We start from the raw sequence: 18,854 nt of genomic DNA on the forward strand, positions 1-18,854 counted from the left end.
ATAATGATAGATAGATGAGGTGCCATTCTGTGCCATCACCACCTGATCAGGGTGCCATGCAGTCCCTCCATTGATGGATCGAAGGTCCACATGACCCTCATCATCTAATTCTAACACGTGAAGCCTGAAAGCCATGAGGACTGATTGAGATCAATTATGTGAGGTAGAGTGCCCAGTGGGGTCTGGGTGGTCTCGAGGCCTCAGAACCCCTGCAGATTTTGTTTTTGTTTTTTCTGTCCTCCCTGCCCATCTGACCTTACTTTATTCTTGGTTACTTATTATTGCCAAACGTGATTTTTATTTTATCTTGTAAAGCACTTTGAGTTACATCATTTGTATGAAAACGTGCCATAGAAAGAAATGTTGTTGTTGGTTTTGTTGGTTTTAAATCTCATGTTTTTCCTGGTTGAGCTCACGTGTCACACACCAGTGACGAGGTCCGAAAGGTCTAAGACTATTTGGCATCTGAAACGTAGCCACAGTAATTAACGAAAAAGAGAAGAGAAGATCCCATTTAAGAGGGTATCATTTACAAGACATGACTCTGCATCTCCGTTTTTATCCACCACTGAGGAGTATTGAACTAAATTTGAAAAAAGCCAGCGAGAAAGCCTACGTGTCCTCCTGGTGCTTCTTTGTGGAAGAGAAGCCAGCAGTCTGATGCTCTTCTTTGGTTTAAATGGCTGGATGTTGATGATCATTGTTCCAGTTGTTTACTGGCCTCACGTTGAGGTGGTCAGTGCTGCCCACCCTGCGCTCAGTGTGCGGTTTGAGTCGTGCCTTGTGTGAGTCCTGTCGGTGTGATTGTGGCTTGTCCTTTGTCACGTCAAAGCCATTTCCTCCTAATCCTGAGGTGTTGTTGTTTCAGTTTAGGCTGTTCATAGCCAGATGAGGATCCGGAGCAGTGGGTGGTTGTGAGGTTCTCACTTTTACTTTGCTTTTTAATCTCTGTGCCTGTATTTCGTCAGAAGATGATGGTGTCAGAGGGTACCTCAATGACGTGATGCCATTTGAGACAACACCAGGCACCGGCACTGGAACCAGAAAAACTGGTGACAACAACAGGCAGTTCACCAAGACTGTTCAAAATCACATCAAGTGGAGATGTCCGGGTCTCTGATGTCTGACTCTCCACCACACTACTTGGTCACTCATTCCAGGTATCTGTGGTTCTCTGTGTGAAGATTAACTTCCTAATGTTTGTGTGAAATTTCCCCTTCACAGGTTTCCAGCTGTGTCCCCGTGTTCTCGAACTCATTTTAACAGTCACCGTCTTGATCCACTGGACTAATTCCCTTCATAATTTTAAACATTTCACTCAGGTCTCCTCTTAATGTCTGCTTGCTTAAACTAAAAAGGTCCAACTCCATCAGTCTCTCCTTAAAGCTCATACTCCTCAGCCCTGAATCAGCCGAGTCGCTCCTCCTTGGACTTTTTCTGGCGCTGTTATGTCTTTCATTTGTTTGATTGATTTTTTGTAACATGAAAGGTGCATAAACTTGCATAATCTGCTAGTCATTAGCAGGTTTGTGTGAATTTTAGAGACATCTGCACACATAAAGGAGAATTCTGGGATGGCCCCACCAAAGTATTCATGCCAAAAATGCAAGTGTAGGACAAACAATCACACACCCACAAACACCCACAAATACACACTTTAAAGAGCATTGACACTGGCTGTTACACCCTGGACCTCCTGTACACAACATATACATAGACAGCACTTGCATAATCACACACTGAAGCACACCATACACACATCCACTACCACCTGTACATACTGTTAATGTTCCAAAAGCTCACTAATAATAAACATTGAAAGATCAATCATGTATGTATATACACAGAACACAGACGAGCACAAACATCTACACATATTAGGGCACACACAGATATGCACCCCATAAACACAACACACAGCACACAGAAGCACACATACAGAAAACAAGTACCTGCACAAACATATCCATTACACAAACACCTGTACACATCAGCCCATCAACCACAAGCACTCACACAGACATAAGCATATCATTTGCCTACGGGCACAATTACAGGTAGGCACACATTAACATATTTACATCTGAACGGGCACCTGTGCACACACACGCCATCAACACAAACACACCCAAGCACACGTGAAAGATTTCAAGCATTCATCCTTCATTTCTCACATACACACAATTCTGAAAAAGAACATAAAAATACTCAAAGCTCACAATGTGAAGTGTCATCAATATTCATGAGTCTCTTTGTTTGTACTGCGAGAGACACCTGGGCTTGTCCTCCTCCTGCACAGCAAGTCATTTAACTTGCAAATGGAAGGCAACGCAAACAGCAGGCTTAGGAGCCTTCTGATGTGCTGGAGTACACACCTCTGATGGCAAGTCTCATAGATAGATAGATAGATAGAAATGAAAGGCACTATGGGATAGATAGATAGAAATGAAAGGCACTATGGGATAGATAGATAGATAGATAGATAGATAGATAGATAGATAGATAGATAGATAGATAGATAGATAGATAGATAGATAGATAGATAGATAGATAGATAGAAAATGGAATATAGATAGATAGATAGATAGATAGATAGATAGATAGATAGATAGATAGATAGATAGATAGATAGATAGATAGATAGATAGAAAATGGAATATAGATAGATAGATAGATAGATAGATAGATAGATAGATAGATAGATAGATAGATAGATAGATAGATAGATAGATAGATAATTTTTTTAATATTAAAACAACCTTTATTGTGAACATAAGAAACAGTAACATAACAATATACACAGTCAAATGACAAAAAGCCAAATTTCAGAATAAACAAAAGAGTCATACATCAGACCCCCACTACTCCCCCTTTACACTCCTCCTACTCCACACATTAATAGATAGATAATTAATTTTTTTTTTATTTTAAAATAAACTTTTTTTTGCACAATAACAAAAAACATTAATACAGCAGTAATATGCAGTTAATAAATATGTTGCATTACTCCACTACTGTTGCCCTGTACACGCCTCCTACTCCACACATAAAGTTACAGAATTGTTTATAATAAATAAGTAAATCACAATTTGTTGATTATACCACTACTCCCCTGTACATGCCTCCTAATCTACACATAAATATTAATAATTGTCCATAATAAATACACATTTCATAATCAGTGTACTGTTCCATTACTCCCCCTATACTCGTCTCCTACTCCGTACATCACTCTCCATTATACACACAGCACTGTATTCCCCAGGACGTCTTCTGTTCTGCGCTTTCAACCATCCAGCATTTAAATACTTTGAAGGACATTTAAAGAAGTCAGCACCCAGTCACCAACTTCTCCCTCTCAACAAAACACAAACCCCCCCAGCACCCATAAATCACAGAAGGTCTGTATGTCTCCAATGAGGTGGTAGTAAGTGAATTCCAGTTTCAGATAGATAGATAGATGGATAGATACAGTAGATATAAAGGCACTGTATAATAGATAGAGGGCCGCAAGGTGGCGCAGTGGGTAGCGCTGCTGCCTCGCAGTTGGGAGACCTGGGGACCTGTGGTTCGCTTCCCGGGTCCTCCCTGCGTGGAGTTTGCATGTTCTCCCCGTGTCTGCGTGGGTTTCCTCCGGGCGCTCCGGTTTCCTCCCACAGTCCAAAGACATGCTGGTTAGGTGGATTGGCGATTCTAAATTGGCCCTAGTGTGTGACTGGTGTGTGGGTGTGTTTGTGTGTGTCCTGCGGTGGGTTGGCACCCTGCCCAGGAATGGTTCCTGCCTTGTGCCCTGTGTTGGCTGGGATTGGCTCCAGCAGACCCCCGTGACCCTGTGTTCGGATTCAGCGGGTTAGAAGATGGATGGATAGATAGATAGATAGATAGATAGATAGATAGATAGATAGATAGATAGATAGATAGATAGATAGATAGATAGATAGATAACATTACACACACATTATATAACACCTTTCACATCTATCTATCTCACACAGTGCTTACTTATCCAGCTAAGAAGTCATCATACGTTATATGTACTGTTTACGTATCGTCACACACGTGTGCATGGGTGCCAGCTACAGGGACCAAAAGAAGAGAATTCCACGCCAGGGTTGGGGGTGGTGGGGTGTCACTAAACCTTCTTATTTTATCCCCGCAGACCAGACAGAGAAAATTCTGCCTGAGTCCGAAGACGTCACTTCCGGTCCCGTCCCCGAGGACGACGTCACTTCCTCTGACCTCCCTATAAAACCTGACTTCCTCCCTCCACTGTTCAGTTCTGTTTCGTCTCAACTCTGTACTCTATTGTACTGAAAACTTTGCCTTTCTGCAGCCAAGGTCAAGTACACGGGTGGCTGCCCCAAATCTTTTTTTGTGTGTCGAGGCTATTCATTTCGCAGTATTTACTTATTTATTCATATTTATTTGCATGTCTTCTTGTTGGTATTGCAGCACTGTCACTATTCTGAGCAAACATGCCAGTAGGAGTTTCAAGGTTATCTCTGAACATGCCCATAATGGTGACCTTGAGCCTGAGCACTGATAACTCAGACAGAGAGGACAGCACCGAGAAGGCACCACATCTGAAGTGTGCCTGAGGAGAAGGCTGCTGTCTTAAAACAGATATTAGTTTTGTGTGAGCTACTGCTTGACAGTGCATGACAGCATCAGAAAGGCTACTCATCTCAAACAGCACAGTTGTGAAAATACAACAGAAACGTAAATTCTGTTTTCAAAGGTCTGGAGAAAGCGGTGACCCTCTTAACACACAGAGGTTTTCACTAAGAGGAACACTAATACGCCACATTGGTTTTTGTGTGCGTCATTTCTGAATCTTATCCTTGCCAGTGGCTGCTCCATATTCAGCAAGGCCGTCATGAACTTCTGGAAGTGCGGAGTTTTCTCTCGAGGTGACAGACTCAGTGCTGATCTCGAGGTTTTACCCTTTGGTCTGAAGGAGTCGAGCAGGAGGGGTGGCGTGGGCAGTGGGAGGAGGGGGGCAATGGTAATGACGTGAATGAAGTCTCACATTCTTTTTATCTTTTTCACACAAACAAGACTAAATAAATTACAGTATAATATGTGACGACTTACTCAACAACAGGAGAAATGTCCACCTAGCAGCTGTGAGTCGATTACTACAAACAGCCCCAGGTCTGCTATGGTAGCCACTGCCCTGGACTGGAAAGTACAGAAGAGTTTACAGCATTAGCAAAAGAGAAGGGACGAGTCCAAAGTCTAAGGGTTGGCAGCAGATTGTGCCCTGGCACACCTGACCTGCTATTACTGTTCCAAGAAAGATGAGATCTCGCCATTCTTCACATGATTTACGATACATGCTTGAATTAATCCAAAATAAAATAGCAATGACTTGAAAAAGACCTAAAACATTGTGACCAATGAGTCCGCTGCCTTTATGTGAAGCTCTGTGCAATTCTTATAGTTATGTCTCCTTAGCTGCGGTGGGTTGGCACCCTGCTCAGGATTGCTTCCTGCCATGTGCCCTGTGTTGGCTGGGATTGGCTCCAGCAGACCCCCGTGACCCTGTGTTCGGATTCAGCGGGTTGGAAAATGGATGGATGGATGGATGGATGTCTCCTTAGGAGAGGCAAAAGCAGAATGGATGAAAAGGGGCCATTTATAAAACTTTGCATGGATTTGAGAGTGAAGTCCAAAAAAACAGGAAAATGCGCACACCAGAAACAAAAACAGATTTATTAAACCTGCCGTATGCACATTTCTACACAATTTACCCTTCATAAAACAATCACCTTTTAAAAATATGTGCGTCGACCGGACACCGAAGAATCCATATATGAAGTATGCTAATCGAACAGATACATGTGCACTCACGATGCTGCAGAACTTTATTGGGTGGTACAGCAGCATCCCACCCTGATACAATACAATACAATTTATTTTTGTAGAGCCCAAAATCACACAAGAAGTGCCTCAATGGGCTTTAACAGGTCCTGCCTCTTGACAGCCCCCCAGCCTTGACTCTCTAAGAAGACGAGGAAAAACTCCCTTGTACGGAAAAAATGGAAGAAACCACAGGAAAGGCAGTTCAAAGAGAGACCCCTTTCCAGGTAGGATGGGCGTGCAGTGGGTGTCAAAAAGAAGGGGGTCAATAAAATACACAGAACAAAACACAAGTAATCCTCAATACAATATAAAAACAAAAATATTACAAGTATGAAGCAGAATTCAACAGTAGATGATATCCCATAATATGATTTGGATTTGTTTAGAGTCCTGGAGACTTCGGCCATCAAGCCGCCTCCCCCATTGGCCAGTGCTGGGCCAGCCAATCTGATGAAAGGACCCCTCTACCCCACAATTCCTGCAATCCTCCATCAGAGATGACTTTACTTTAGGCAGGCAAAACAACTTGGCAGGTGGGCCATGGCACCAAGTGCCACATTTGAGTACCGAGAAGAGAAACAGAATAGGTGAGGGTTAGTATCAAGTTATAACTATCATGTTACTCATGTTTTAGTGCTAATGACTAACAACAGAGATGTAGTCTGTACAATTAATCAGCAGCTCTAGTCAGGGTGTGCTAAACTGAAGTAGTGAGTCTTCAGCCGGGATTTAAAAGCTGAGACCGAAGGGGCATCTCTTATAGTAGCAGGCAGACCAGTCCACAGTTTAGGGGCCCTGTAACTAAAAGCTCGACCTCTCATTGTTATTTTATTAATCCTTGGAACCATATGCAGACCAGCATCTTGAGATCTTAATGTGCGCTCAGGTTTGTAAGTCATGATAAGTTAACAGATGTAAGCTGGACCTCAGCCATTTAAGGCTTTATAACTTGGCAGGTGGGCTGTGGCACCAAGTGCCACATTTGAGTACCGAGAAGAGAACAGAATAGGTGAGGGTTAGTAACAAATTATAACTGTCATATTTGTTATGTTTTAGTGCTAATGACTGACAACAGAGATGCAGTCTGTACAGTTGATCAGCAGCTCTAGTCAGGGTGTGCTAAACTGAAGTAGTGAGTCTTCAGCCGGGATTTGAAAGCTGAGACCGAAGGGGCATCTCTTATAGTAGCAGGCAGACCAGTCCACAGATTAGTGGGGTCCTGTAACTAAAAGCTCGACCTCCCACTGTTATTTTATTAATCCTTGGAATCATAAGCAGACCGGCATCTTGAGATCTTAATGTGTGCTCAGGTTTGGTAGTCATGATAAGTTCAGACAAGTAAGCCGGACCTCGGCCATTTAATGCTTTATATGTTAAAAGCAGGATTTTGAAAAATGCCCTAAACTTAACCGGGAGCCAGTGTAAGGATTTAAGAACTGGAGTTATGTGTTCGTATTTTCTTGTTCTTGTAATAATTCTTGCCGCAGCATTTTGGATTAACTGGAGGCTGTATAGAGAACAGTTTGAACATCCAGTGAACACCGCATTGCAGTAGTCAATCCTGCTAGACATACTGATGTATCGGGACCCCCACCTCCTGCATTCAAGAGCATCTGGCCGTGCTCTGCAACTGTGGGTACAAGATCACGCGCCTCTCCTCTGCGTTCTGAGGGTCCAGGAAGGGCATCTATCTACTGGCACATGTAATGACATTATGGCTATTACGATGAATAGCACAGGCCATATCAAACACTGAGGGTTCAGCACCATCATATCTGCCCAAGCTACGAGAGGAAGTCAAGCTAAAGTTAGAGAATGGGATTGATCAGGAAATGGAACAAACCTTCACAAAACTGATCATGTCATTTCTCAAAGTGGTCTCCACCCTTCTCAATGCACTTGCACCACCTGCCAGCAGAATAAAAGGTTTGGACTTGTCCTCGTAACCATTCGTGCAACCGCTTTCTTCACGTCACCATCTGTCTTGACTCGATTACCACCCAGATGAAACCCAAAACTTCGATCATAAAATCAGATCCTGACTTGTACGCCTGCTCAAAAATACGACGCTTATTTATTTATTTTTTTCCATCTTCTCGCCTCCTCCAATCTCTCATCAGTTTCTCAGACACATTGAATTTTCTTGCAGCAGTGCAGTTACTGATTTCTTTTGCCACTTCAACGACTTTTCATTTAAAACGAGCTTCATATTTTCTTCTGATTGAACGCTCCATCGTAGATAAGGGATGCTCTTACGATAAAGGTGTATGAGGGGGTGAGACACAAAAAACACAAATCAGTGCAAACGTCACTTCAGAATAGTTTGGGTCTTACCGTGTGGTCACGAAGGCACAATATATAGAAATAAAGGCCGTGTACCCCGTGGCGACTCTCTCAGGTGGGCGTTAGCATATCATAATCCCTTGGACCAATAGCGTGAGTTTTCCGCATTCGACTTATACGACCGACATTATAAAATACCAGAAATTATACGATAAAATCAAGCCCCGACTCATCCGCGAGAGAACGTAAACGCGAGTATACACGGTACTTGCATTTTTCTTTGTTTCCTGATTGTGTCTGCATATACAGTATATGCCCCGTGTGTTCTATGGGTGGTCCTCCAAAAAAGAGGTGGGGACACCTGCCAGTCACTACCAGGAACTGCCCTCCCGTTCTATAAATCCAGAGGGTCTCCCACAGCTCCTGGTGGTTCATTTTGGGGCTTTGGTGACTTGAGTGCTCTTGTTGCTTATGGTGATTTCTTTGTCCTTTTTGACGTTCTGTTCTGATTTTTGGGATTCTGTTTTTGGACTTTGTGTTTTTAGGTAACTCCATTTGGTCATTGTGCTCTTCGGAGCTTCACCATTATTTCTTGTTGTGGAGAATAAAGCCTTTTTTATTTTTAATGACGTTTCACCCACTCACCACGGACAATTTAGGATCGCCAATGCAAGTAACCTGCATGTGTTTGGACTGTGGGAGGAAACCCACGCAGACACGGGGAGAACATGCAAACTCCACGCAGGGAGGACCCGGGAAGCGAACCCGGGTCTCCTTACTGCAAGGCAGCAGCGCTACCCACTGCACCACCGTGCCGCCCTATGTGATATCATCCATCCATCCATCCATTTTCCAACCCGCTGAATCCGAACACAGGGTCACGGGGGTCTGCTGGAGCCAATCCCAGCCAACACAGGGCACAAGGCAGGAACCAATCCTGGGCAGGGTGCCAACCCACCGCAGGACACACACAAACACACCAAGCACACACTAGGGCCAATTTACAATCGCCAATCCACCTAACCAGCATGTCTTTGGACTGTGGGAGGAAACCGGAGCACCCGGAGGAAACCCACACAGACACGGGGAGAACATGCAAACTCCACGCAGGGAGGACCCGGGAAGCAAACCCGGGTCTCCTTACTGCAAGGCAGCAGCGCTACCCACTGTGCCACCGTGCCGCCCTATGTGATATCATCTACTGTTAAATTCTTCTCCGTACTTTTTATTTTTATACTGAATTGAGGATTTGTTCTGTTCTGTGCATTGTATTGTGTTGTGTTGACCCCCTTCTTTTTGACACCCACTGCATTCCCATCCTAACTGGAAAGGGGTCTCTCTTTGAACTGCCTTTCCTGAGGTTTCTTCCATTTTTTTCCCTACAAGGATTTTTTTTGGGAGTTTTCCTTGTCTTCTTAGAGAGTCAAGGCTGGGGGGCTGTCAAGAGGCAGGGCCTGTTAAAGCCCATTGCGGCACTTCTTGTGTGATTTTGGGCGATACAGAAATAAACTGTATTGTATTGTATTGTAAATCTCTTGGCACATGGCCGAGTCTCGCGGGACGTGAAAGTGTCTCTCTCAAAAAGTCACATCTTGTCCCAGGATTTTTTTATTATAATAGAGAGACAAAATGAGGCACAACATGACTAGCAAAGTGGTGTCCATCATACAATATCTGAAAAAAAGGAAAGGTGAAGGTCTCAGGAGTGTTGATCTGCTCAGGTCCTCAGAACAATTGACCAGCGCTCTTAGAAAAAAGAACATCAACAATTTCAGAAATGTCTGCTATTGTACAATGAGAGCAGCAACAAGCCATGGAATTAAAGAACGAGTTTAATTAACGACAAGACTCAGTGACTCATTAAGCAACTGGTTGGAGTGAAATTTGATGTTTGAGGCCCTGACTTAGTTGGCCTTCTGTTGGCTCACTCACTTCACATTTCATTTCTGTTTGGGTGCCATTTAAGGAAAGAAATGAAGCAATTCAGGGGAACAAATCTTAAAAAACAAGTCAATTAAAATGAATGGAAAAGGAGTTAATTAGCAGCAAAAACGGGTCACCAATTAAGAAAAGAATGAAAACCTGCAGCCATTGCGGCCCTCCAGGACCGGAGTTTGAGACCCCTGATCTATGCTGTTTGATTAATGGCTGCTGTCACACGCCTGGGCATAGGGGACGGCTAAAGGACCCTTGAGACTGCAGTTCTACCGCCACCCCAGGGTTGGCGCTGTGTCCTAATGCCTCTCTCTCTCTTCCTCTCTCTGCACACAAGGCTGATTGACAGTTGGGACACCTCTGACATCACTTCCAGTGTCAGTTCACCTGGACCCGCCTCTTCCTGTCAGAAGGGCCCAAATCTGGAAGCTCCGCCATTTTGGGACGGTTTTGTCCTGAACTTGTGTATGAAGAGGCGACGCTACCAATTTTTGTGCATTTTTTTGAATCTTGCTGCCATCTTGGCACCCCAACTCTTTATCGTTGTCCCCTCTTTCTGTTACACTGTTTTATCTCATTGCCTTTAGAGCGGGATCAGGGCATGGAAAGAAAAAGAAACACGTGAACGTGTAGGAGGCCAAACGGGGCTTGAATCAGAAACAAATAATAATAATAATAATACATTTTATTTATATAGCGCCTTTCCCATGCTCAAGGCACTTACAGAATATAAGAAAGAACAGCTGGGGATTACAGTATATAGCATTGTACAAACCAGATAAATAAATAAAGAAGATTGCGACAGTAAATTCAGAGAAAAAATAAATAAATAAACGGCAGTGCTGTCTGTTTGGGTCTGCGTCTTGGTCATCCTCACAATGCTGTTCATATTTAATACAAGTTCTGGATGAAGCTTCTCTCATCGGAGTTTTGATTGCTCCATTATACGTATATTACATTGGGGGTTGTGTGATATGGGAGGGGGGGTCCCCACTTGGAGTGACATATGTGCTGTTCTAAGTGAATCAAAAATGGTTACAAATAATTCCAAAATGAGTTTACGACGCTACACACATTTGGGACCAATTGACACAGGTGGTCCATCCTCAAAGCGATGCCACAGACAATGACAGTGACGCTCTGCCCTGTGCTGGCTTTCCATTCCTTCCTTCCTATGCAATTCCAGCTTGAACCAAAGGATGACAACATGCAAACTGTTTGGACATTTTGGAATAAAAAAAATGACCCAAAACCAAGAGAGGAGCCCACTGCACCTGGCAAACTCAGAGCTGATGACGCCAGGGGAAAAAAAAATGATGCCAACATGACGTCCAAAATCTATTCGTTAATTTCCTTAATGTGTTTCTTCCTAGTGATCACTGTGGGAGTCGGGGAAAGCAGCCCTGGATGGGATGTCTACACTCACATAATGCCAGGGTTCAGCACCCACCCAGTGGCCACTTTATTAGGTACAGCTTAGTGAGTAACCGGTAGGAGTTCTTGTTTGCTTCCTGGGTTAAAACTTTCTACTATGGCACTTTGGTGTGCTAAAGCTTTGGAGTTTGGCAGGCAGTGGGTAACATCACCATATGAGTTGTTTAAAGAAGACTGAGACCTTTACTTGTACACAATGATGAGTCTCGAAAAGAGCAATTACCATTTAGGAAGTATTCAGTAGGGGGTGGCACGGTGGCGCAGTGGTAGCGCTGCTGCCTCGCAGTTAGGAGACCCGGGTCCTCCCTGTGTGGAGTTTGCATGTTCTCCCCGTGTCTGCGTGGGTTTCCTCCCACAGTCCAAAGACATGCAGGTTAGGTGGATTGGCGATTCTAAATTGGCCCTAGTGTGTGCTTGGTGTGTGGGTGTGTTTGTGTGTGTCCTGCGGTGGGTTGGCACCCTGCCCAGGATTGGTTCCCTGCCTTGTGCCCTGTGTTGGCTGGGATTGGCTCCAGCAGACCCCCGTGACCCTGTGTTCAGATTCAGCGGGTTGGAAAATGAATGGATGGAAGTATTCAGTAGGTCATAGATGTCATGACAGATACAACCACCAGGGGGCAGCACCACCATAACAGTGATTCCAGTCGGTTTTAGAAGACCCTCCGCTCACCTCCATTCTAGTACCTTCTACTAGTGAAGAGGTGAGTTTTGGTGAGTTGGCTTTGGCAGTGGATGAGATTAGGAAGAAATCGTAAATGTGAAGGGGGGGGCGGAGCTTGCATATTTCTTCGGTATAAGTTTATATGTAGCATTCTATGTAGTTTTTTGTATTCTTTGTACGTTTTTGTCAGTGTTCATGAGAATAACATCTGAACGCTTTGCAATCACTGCAGTTTTTCTTGTCAGGTGCTTCCTGACTCACCACTATGAGAAAACCCTCACATATGATACACCAATCGACTAGTCTTGATGTCTAGTTATGCAGGATGGATGTAAAGCTTTTTTGGTTTTCTCTCATATGTTTGCCCTCTAGCCCTGAAAACCCACCATTTTTTGTCCATTTTGGACAACATTACACCCTTATGATAAAGAGTAAAACAATAGGGTGTCTTCAGCAAAAATGATCAGAAGTCCATGAAGTTCTGCATGCCACCTCAACCCCCCTTCCCCACCAATCCACTCTAATTAAAGCATAAGTGTCTGTGTGTGTATCTGTCCTGGTGCTGTGTCTCTGTCATTCCAAAAGATGACACATCACAAACATTTTTAGAAATACAATACATTGCATTTGTCATTCCAACAGATGGTGCATCACAAACATTAGCTCTGCTTTTACAAATCCCATTCCAAATGGCATATAACACATATACATACGCATTGCATTTGTCATTCCAACAGAAAGCGAATCACAAACATTAACGTTTCTTTTATGAATCCCATACCAAATGACATAAAATTATATATATGGCATATAACAACTGAAAGAGGGCACAGTGGCGGATGTTTGCCGAATGGCAGACCAACCACAAGCATTACCTGGTAGGTAACCACCCACACAATTCAGGTCGTTGAGACTCAGACTATGAAGGCAATGAAAAAAAAAATGTATATATATATATATATATATATATATATATATATATATATATATATATGCAATGCATTTGTCATTCCAACAGATGGTGCATCACAAACATTAGCACTGCTTTTACAAATCCCATACCAAATGGCATATAACAGAGACATATGCATTACATTTTTTCATTCCAACAGAAGGTGCATAACAAACTTTACCACTGCTTTTATGAATCTCACACCAAATGGCATATAACACATATACATATGCATTGCATTTGTGACTACAACAGATAGTGCACAACATTTTAATAAAAAGAATGCATTGCATTTATTATTCCAACAGGTGGCACATCACAATCACTAACACTTCGTTTATGAATTCCATACCAAATGGCATATAACATTTATATATATATATATATACTGCGCATTGCATTTGTCATTCCAACAGATGGTGCATCAGAAACATTAGCACTGCTTTTACGAATCTCATACCAAATGGCATATAACAGATATACATATGCATTGCATTTGTCATTCCAACAAATAGAGCACTGCAAACATTTTTAAATAATAAAAATGTATTGCACTTATTATTCCAACAGGTGGCACATCACAAACATTAGCACTGATTTTTTGAATCTCACACCATATGGCAAATAACAGATATATATATATATATTCATTTATTGTATTTGTCATTCTAACAGATGGCGATTCACAAACATTAGCACTGCTTTTACCAATCCCATGGCACAAGACAGACATGCATACACATTGCAAACATTAACATTGAGGTCTACGTTGATTACTTAGATTTCAACCCATCTCAGCACAGCTAACCTCTAACCCTCTTAGAGACTCTTCCAGAAGGTTAAAAATGACAGTTTTCAAACATAAGCATGTGGGGTATCATATTAAACTACATCATGGTCAGTGATTATGAAGGTGACCCTAACTTTGGTGCTGTACTTGGCCTCTAGCCCACTATGGACTCTATCAGAAGGTGACAATGACAAATTTCACTTACAACTGAGAATATTTAAATTGAATCACATAACTAAATATTTGATCCAACTGTTTTTATTTATTATGCACCTCTACCTTGTGAAGTCTGTCATGACATTTCTTATGAGCACCCCGGATTATGGCGGTTTACGCTAATTCAGAGTTGTTGTCAGCTGTCTTGAGGAGACACACAGGTAAACATTTCAATGTACTGAGAACACCTGGTGATCAACCTGAACTTGAACTTGGGAAACGCGGGGTCTGTAAGGACGAAGGTGTGAACAATCCCAGGGGGGTGAGAAATGTGTGTGAACCTGGGATTCATTTAGGAGACGTGTGCCACGGCTGCCAGCTGGGAATGGTGCCAGCAGGTCCAACATCAAGAAAATGTGAAAGACTTTAGAAAACCTCACTGAATGGATTCGCTGAACTCCTCCTCGTTCATTACAACAAAACGTTTCTCACAGAAGCGGCTCTGAGGGACGACCATAAGCCCTGTAATTGCCCGGGTGCCCCATCCCAGCCTCTGCTCTCCTCTCCACAGGAAGGCACTTCAAAGAGCTGGTTAATGGTGGGCAGCGCAGCGTTATGTAAGATGAGAGGTCAGCTGTGGCACTCGCTGAAAGTGAATCAGAAAGGCAGGCGGTGCTCCCAGAGATAAAGACACCTGCCACTGTAAGAAACAGGTGCACCGCTGTATAGACTCACACCTGGGGTGCTGAGGTGGGGGGGGGGGGGGGGCATAGCAGGTGGACTGAGCCGAGGTGGGGGGAGCACTGGGCTTGAGAAACATAGAATGGCAGCAACAGACTGCTAAAGAAACTCTGGAATTAAAGGGCAATAAAAGTGACCTGCAGACTCAACAGACACTCCAAGAAACAAACCCTGATAAGTGGAAAATAATAAGGAGAGAACTGCGCTGGCCAAAGAGCACCCGCCATGTCACCAATCACAGAGTCCGACCACCGGACAAGCAGCAAGGCGTTCAACTATAAAGGGTCTTACACAGTGAGCTCAGTCATTAGAGACAGACAGACAGACAGACAGACAGACAGACAGACAGACAGACAGACAGACAGACAGGAAAAAATCAGGAATCAGTGTCAACTACTGCTGTAGAGCAACAGATCAGCAGACGTCAAAGGCACTATATAATACAGATAGATAGATAGATAGATAGATAGATAGATAGATAGATAGATAGATAGATAGATAGATAGATAGATAGATAGTGTGAAAGGCACTATATAATACAGATAGATAGATAGATAGATAGATAGATAGATAGATAGATAGATAGATAGATAGATAGATAGATAGATAGATAGATAGATAGATAATGTATATTTTTATTTTTTTAATTCTTTATTAAGCAAAAAAACAGTAACAACAGTTAAACATCAAATTAAACACAGAAAACAGAACTGAAGCTCATCATAAAAATATAAACCAAAAACAAAGAAAGACACTAAGCAAAAACCACATAATTAATTCCAAATAAACAGCACATGCACTTCCCCAACACCCCATATACATTTAAAAATATCAGCGCCATCAAAACGTTCACAATATTCTACTGTTACTCTGCTTTTAAATAAAACCTTAAACATCAGTAATGTATCAGTAGTTGACTTACTCTTCGCTTTATTTCTTGTTGTTTTCCAAATTAGATGAATTTTTTCATTAGTCTTTATTCAATAGAATAGCAAGACAAATATAAAACTTCAATGTAATCATTTAACACATGCTATAAAGTGAACTGTGTTCCTAACAATATACACATAAATAAACATTTTTCCCTTTCCTAAAATAAATTTCATGATTCACACATCTTGTCCCCACACATATAATTAATCACCACCATTACTACCCCAGTACACACCTCCTACACCGTGTTCAGACAATATCTAATATCTAATATATATTTTATATATATATATATATATATATATATATATATATATATATATATATATATATATATATATATATATATATATATATATACATACACACATACATACAGGGTGGGCAATAGTAGGTTTAAATTTGTTCGTATGGAAAAAGACATGTAGGTTATGATCATTACAATAGCTTTATTAACTCAATATCTTTAAGAAGAAGAAAAAGACAAATAAGGACATGTAATACAAATAAATAACACAATATTTAATAAATAATTATACAAGAATAAACTCAGCCTATCACATACACACAACTGTTTACTTACTTCTGCCCATACATTACTTCACCATTACTGCCACAGTACATGCCCTATACTTTGTACACAAGCTCAAAAACAATTCCTTGAGAATTTCAGAAATAAACCAAAATCATGTTTAACAAACACCAATAATTTCCATATATAAAGAGTAAATGACCCTTCCCACTGTGTTTTGTACTCCGCCTACATTCTTAATATATGTTATCAATTTAAAATTAGCTCAACCTCCTGAGTCAATTAGATAGATAGATAGATATGAAAGGCACTATATGATAGATAGATAGATAGATAGATAGATAGATAGATAGATAGATAGATAGATAGATAGATATGAAAGGCACTATATGATAGATAGATAGATAGATAGATAGATAGATAGATAGATAGATAGATAGATAGATAGATAGATAGATATGAAAGGCACTATATGATAGATAGATAGATAGATAGATAGATAGATAGATAGATAGATAGATAGATAGATAGATAGATAGATGAAAGGCACTATGTGATAGACAGATGTCACGACAGCTCCACTCGTGTATTCGCACATTCCCTTCTGTCCCAGATGTCGCTTTCACTGCGCACACACACACACACACACACACACACACACACACCTATGCTTCTCTCTCTCTCTCTCTCTCACACACACACACACCGGTGCTTCATACACAAACTCCCATCACGTGACCGCATTGCCCAATTCCCCCCATCCCTTATCCTGTTCCACATCCTTCTGCTCCACTAATCGGCACACCACCAGCACCAGCGGGTCTATCAACTAACATTGCAAAGCAACTACTTTGGAAAATTCAAAGGTAAAAAACAAAAAGTTCGTGGCACATCTATACCTAAAATGTTTAAAACATATTTACCACCTGAAACATAAAAGGTGGCCGATATTTTGCATCCAGTCAGGCAATTCTTGCCAGTGCGACGTTAACGTCCCGTACTCAGTGATTCGAATTTTGCAGTCGCGCGGGGTCCGCAGCCTCCCCGAGCAGCACCGTGCTGATGGTATTAAGCGCGTTTAAAAGTGTGCGTTCGATATCAGGTAAGTCTAATAATAACAAGTATGACTTGACAATGATAATGATGATGATGATGGGCATTCTGCGTGTGGCCCTTTCGCTTCTGAACGTCGTGTGATTTGTGCCCGCCACCCTCAGAGCACACATTGGCATAAAGCGCTGAAAGGCACCTTTGAGGAAGGCGCGGACGCGTCCCACCCATCAGACGCCTGTTTGGTGTACAGTGGATTATTTACCCATCGTATTACAGTTTTAATTCTCGTTATTGTTTGCACCGTTTTGCTAATTGTCTGTCACTGAAGAAGAAGCGACGCTGTAGCTCCGGGCTGCCGTTTCCATGCCAGTCATGTAGCCGAGGACGGAACGCCACAGGTTGCTCGGATCGGCGGCATCTTAAACACAGGCACACTTGTCTTAGTTTTGTGGGGCACCCGCACCCCTTGTGGTCAGAATGAATCAAGCGACAAGTGGATGCGCCCCCTTTCTGTCTGCAAACTCTCTGGGTGACGGATGTAAAAGCGAAGCCGCAGTTCCCGTGGCTGGCCATCGCCGGCAGTCCCCGTGTCACTTGGACGTGAACCCTCAGCCTTACCCGATCGGGACTTTCACGTCTCCTCCGCCTATATAACTAACCTCTTCTCCAACTGAGTGACTCTTTCGCACTTCCTTGCGGTCTCCTCTTCCACCCGTCCGTGTCCAAAGGTGGATAAAGCACGGAAGGAGGTGTTCGCCTTTCTCACTTCGAGCGAACCTTATCTCGTTCTCATCGGGATGTATTCAGCAGTCATCTGCAGCTGTATGAAAATGCAGCCCGTAATATTCAAACGGCTGTGGAGTCCGCTTATCTTGGAACAAGATACATCCAAGACATACATGCGCACACACACACAGACATAAACAGAAGCACTGCCTGTCACTCCCAGTGATGGATTCGAAGTGCGACCCAGAGGACCCACAAAAACCAATCCAGCTGTGCTGACCCGCTTTGTACGGCGAAACAAAAGCGACGCCTCCAATCAACTTACATGTGCCATAAGCGTATGAGGGAGCGGATCGACAGGCGAAGAGCGAAATCCAAAATGCCAGCTTGTTCTGCGTTCACCTCCAAGAGCGACGGCCACCCAAGCGACGTCTGCGCAGCGGCACCACCGGACCAGTAACGACAGATCCAGCGTCGCACTACGCCTGCGCAAATGTACAGGTGCTCCGGACGAGGACCCCACCCGATGAGCGCCTAAAACGGCGCAAGCGCACAGACGGACGCCTGTCTTCACTCGCTCGCTCTCCAAAGTTGTCTTGTGAATAGCACGGGCTGTTACGACTCCGTGGGGACAGGAGGAGCACAGGACAGGACCCCCAACCCACACACACATACACACAAAACCGAAAGCTTAATGTCTTTACACTTATTTTACGATCGGTAGATTGTACGTTAACGAAACTGCTGGGAAGACAGGCAAGAGCTCCTTTGTCTTTAATAGACAGATGGGCCG

General features: G+C 42.9%; 1 protein-coding gene across 1 annotated transcript in view; it reads right to left on the minus strand.

Moving 5' to 3' along the window:
- Positions 1–18,589, minus strand: part of fhdc1 (FH2 domain containing 1) — a 97,939-nt gene extending 79,350 nt beyond the window's left edge. Inside the window, exon 1 of the mRNA XM_028802686.2 lies at positions 18,387–18,589. The gene's annotated coding sequence lies outside the window, so the exon portion shown is untranslated. The remainder of the gene's footprint in view (positions 1–18,386) is intronic.
- Between the last annotated feature and the right edge of the window lie 265 nt (positions 18,590–18,854).

The sequence above is a fragment of the Erpetoichthys calabaricus genome, chromosome 5 (genome assembly GCF_900747795.2).
Source record: "Erpetoichthys calabaricus chromosome 5, fErpCal1.3, whole genome shotgun sequence".
Taxonomy (NCBI): domain Eukaryota; kingdom Metazoa; phylum Chordata; class Cladistia; order Polypteriformes; family Polypteridae; genus Erpetoichthys; species Erpetoichthys calabaricus.